This window comes from Alligator sinensis, unplaced genomic scaffold, assembly GCF_000455745.1.
Source record: "Alligator sinensis unplaced genomic scaffold, ASM45574v1 scaffold1628_1, whole genome shotgun sequence".
In the NCBI taxonomy this organism is placed as follows: Eukaryota; Metazoa; Chordata; order Crocodylia; family Alligatoridae; genus Alligator; species Alligator sinensis.
This window is the reverse complement of record NW_005843743.1, coordinates 946-5467: the sequence shown is the minus strand read 5'-3', so window position 1 is coordinate 5467 and position 4522 is coordinate 946. Positions and strand designations below refer to the sequence as shown.

Here is a 4522-nt window from a genome sequence, read left to right as displayed (position 1 = left end):
CTCCACACCGCGGTGAAGATCTGAACATACGACACAACGATGAAAACAAAGCAGCCTAGAGCTAAAAACACACTGAAGGCAAGAGCTGCCACCTCCCTGCTGTATGTGTGGGAGCAGGAGAGCTTGAGCTGCTGGGGTATTTCACAGAAGAACTGGTTGATGATATTTGAGTGGCAGAAGGGGAGACTAAAGGTGTTCCCAGTGTGCATTGAAGAGTTGATGGCACCAGCAGCCCAAGCACCGGCAGACATCTGGATGCAAGCTCTCCTGTTCATTATTATCTCATAATGCAGTGGCTTGCAGATGGCAACGTACCGGTCATATGCCATGATGGTGAGGAATGCAAGATTGGCTGCAGAAAAGTGAAGAAGAGAAAGACCTGGGACACACATCCAGCATAGGAAATTGTCCTGGTTTTCTACATGCTACCTTTCACACTAGTAACACCTTTAGTGTATCTTTCCAGGAAGCTAATATCATCAACCAGTTCTTCTGTGAAATCCCTCAGCTAATCAAGCACACTTGCTCTGACTTTTTCCTTACACAACTTGAAATAATTGTTGGTGTTTGCATAACTTTAGACCCGTTTTGTTTTCATAATTGTATCATACAGTCAGATAGTCAACACAGTGCCCATCTGAGCAAGGACAGCACAAAGACTTCTCACCTTCCTTCATCACCTCATTCTGTCTCCTTATTGATTAGCATGGGCACCTGTCCCTATATGAAACCTATCTCCAGGTCCCCATCAGGTCTTGGCCTCATAGAAGCCATTCTCTGTTCTGTGCTGGATCCAATAATCAAGCCAGTTATGTACAGCATGAGGAACAAGGACCTTAAATGTGCCCCGTGGTTGCATCCCCTACTCCTGCTGCTGCCACTGTCCCCCACAGACCCAGGCAACGGGAGCCCCAATGCTGGCCATGCCCCAATCCAGGTGCAGGCTCTGGCTCCACAGGGTGCCAGGTTCAGGAGGGAACAGCAGTAGTGGTGCACAGGTCCTTTCTTCCAGGATCTGCTCCCAGTCCAGGTGGGACACCTGCAAGGGAGTGCGGTGGAGACAATGCCCGAAAATTCGCAAACAACATTTTTCCATTGATTTTGTTGGTCTAATAAAAATATAGCATCTACCCCATAAACGTGCCTTTCAAAATGGCCACAGTTTTGAAGCGTGGGATGTTCGGTTCATGAGATATTGCAGACTTTTTAATTAGAGTGGCTTCCAAGACCTGCTCTAATTCAAATGCCAGCGTCTTCCCCCTGCCCCAGAGCATGTGTAAAGATGCCCATATGCAGGCATAGGGAACTAGGGATGGATCATGATCCCACCAGTTGTCTTGAGAGACCAGAACAGTCCATGGCTTTAACACCTGAGGTCTCCATTCATGCTCTATTTCTGTGTGAATGATACAGATAACTTGATGTGCAATGAGGCTGACGGGCTCAGGGATGAAGGCTGGAGCAACTCTTTTCATACCTGGCTTATCTGCTCATACCCAGCCCATGTGAACAGTGGCAAAGCAGCTGCCCCTGCTCACGTCCGTTCAAAGAACTGCTGATTCCTATTCTCCTAAAGCAGACCCCTAGACAAGGAATGACAGGACCCACAAAACATCCCACCCATCTGAACTCTTCTCAGCTGATAACCCTCACCCTCCCACCCCAAAACGCGCTCATGCACACGCACACACCCCCCAGGCTCAGCTGAGTCTATGAACTGAATAAATTCTCTCAGCCACTGTGTCTGAGCTTTCTGATCCAACATCTTAGAAGAGACTGCCACTGTCTAGAGGTCCTCAACTCAATGCCTCCAGAGGCTCTCTGCTTATTCTATCAAGCGTTTGCCCTAGGCCTTTATTGCTAGTCAGAGCAACAGCTATTCCGATAGGTGCTGTTCTTCCATTTAACCAAAGAGTATTAAATCCAAGGTACAGCAGGTCGGCTTTGAGAGAGGCAGGGTGTGAAGGCATGCAAGGGCTAAAGACTAGGAAGGTCCTACACTAGGTACTAATGGCAGTCAATTCTGTTTCATCACAGAGTGAAATGAAAGCCCAAACTGTGTGCAAATGCAAAAAACTGTACATGTGTGGCATATACGCTGCATATACGCAGTTCCGTCTCATAAAGTGAAGTAGAATCTGGCACCAAGACCTAGGAATTGTTCCAGTGTAAGTATTTCCATATATACCCTTCTCCTACCTGAGCTGGGACCCACATTTTATTGATTAATTATCTGTTCACATCACTATCAGCGGCATTGCCATCAGTGACTTGAAATTGCATAATTTTGGTTGAATTCATAATGATATATTCTTTACTTTCCTAATGTCCTCCCAACTTTTTTTCAAAAACCTACTCTGTGCACACATGAAGTTCATTATCCTATTTTTAAGTAACTTGCTTTTAAATGAAACTAAAGGTTAAATGTAGGTTAAACAACTGTTAGGGGGCATATTGATGCTTCAGTATTAACTCAAGCCATACTTAGCTTAATGCAGATCTTTGGACCTCTGAGTCTAGAGCAGAAGCAATAATGATGAGCATCATTATAGAATCATAGCACTGGAAATACCCCTAAGGGTCATATGGCCCAACCCCCTCCATCCTTCCCTATTTAGTAAGGGAGAACAGTTATTCACCCTCTCCTTCATGGCAGTTTTTTCAGATATTAGAAGACTGCTATGATATTCCTTTTAACTGACTTTTCTGTAAGCTAAAGTTGCTTAGTTCTCAGTGTCCTTAGACCCGCACGGCTACAACCTACACCCCTGTTTTACATCTAGTACTCCTGTTGTTGCACCCCAAAACTGCATGAATGTTTCTGTAGCTACATCAAATTCCATGTTCATATTGAGTCTGTGACCCACCTTTTCAACCATGATACCACCCAGGAATTTTAACCCAGGCTGTATTTGTGCTTTTGATTCTTCTCCCCTATGTGCAGCAAGTTGCATTTATTTCGTGGCCTTCGTCTTATTTTTTCAAGCCCAGCACCCCAATCTATCCCTATCCATATGAACTCTATTCCTGTCCCCTAAAATGTTTGCATTTCATTCCAGTTTCACACCATCTGGAGATTTGCCTGTATAGTCTGTCAGCTGAATAATTGATTGCACCAATCAGTAAACAAAACTCTTTAATTCTTCATTATCTTGCAATTGATGGGATATATTTTAGATGGTGCAAAGACAGTAAAATTGATGCATGAAACATTAGTTTCCCACTTCAACAGTGTCAACCAAAATGATAAAAGCCAAGTCTTTGACCTTACAAAGTTACAGAATTAACCTACCACCTTTATTTTTAATATGCAAGATTCACACAATATTATGAAAAATGACTAAGTTAATTTGTAAATTAGAAAACAAAAATATAAGAGAAGGAAAGTCATGAAAGAAAGATGGACATATTGTTCCTGGAGCGGATCAGCCTGTGGAGCAGTTGCTTGAGGGCAGCTTGGATCTCCCTGTTCCTCATGCTGTAGATGACCGGATTCATCAATGGAGGCACCACACAATACAGAACAGCCGCCAGGAGATCCAGAGGGGACGGGGTGTCAGAGATGGGCTTCGTGTAGGCAATGCCGCCAGTGGAAAGAAGCAGGGAGACCACGATAAGGTGAGGAATGCAGGTAGAGAAGGCTTTTTGCCGGCCCTGCTCGGAGGGGATTCTCCACACCACAGTGAAGATCTGAACATAGGACACAACGATGAAAACAAAACAGCCTAGAGCTAAAAACACACTGAAGGCAAGAGCTGCCACTGCCCTGCTGTATGTGTGGGAGCAGGAGAGCTTGAGCAGCTGGGGCACTTCACAGAAGAACTGGTTGATGATATTGAGTGGCAGAAGGGGAGACTAAAGGTTCCCAGTGTGCAGTGCAGAGTTGATAACACTAGCAGTCCAAGCACCGGCAGCCATCTGGACACAAGCTCTCCTGTTCATTATCATCTCATAATGCAGTGGCTTGCAGATGGCAACGTACCGGTCATATGCCATGATGGTGAGGAATGCAAGATCGGCTGCACAACAGAGGAAGAAGAGAGAGACCTGGGACACACATCCAGCATGAGAAATTGTCCTGGTGTTTAAGAGAGAATTGGCCATGGACTTGGGGACAATGACATAGATGGAGCCAAGGTCAAGGATGGACAAATTTGCCAAAAAACTGTACATGGGGCTGTGGAGGTGGTGGTCCGTAGTTACAACAGTGATGACAAGGAGGTTCCCCACCAGAGCTGCCAGGTACGCTGCCAGAAAGATGACAAAGTGTAAGATCTGCAGCTGCCGAGTGTCCGAGAAGCCCAGGAGGAGGAACTCGGTTACAGTGGTCCCGTTGGGCATCTTCCTTCCCAGGGCACCGTGCAAGTCCTGGGTATAATAAAACAAGGGCAGTGGTAAGGAGGAGAGTAACAAACTCAGTGGCTTTGATATTCCCATCGATAACGTCTCCAAATTTCATGCTAAGAATGAAAAAATTTCATTTTTCTTCCCATGAAATATTTGATTTTAATAAATGATTTTT

General features: G+C 45.1%; 1 pseudogene; it reads right to left on the bottom strand.

Annotated features, from left to right (window-relative positions):
* Positions 1-3387: 3387 nt before the first annotated feature.
* On the bottom strand, positions 3388-4341 carry LOC112548916 (annotated as a pseudogene).
* Positions 4342-4522: the final 181 nt, after the last annotated feature.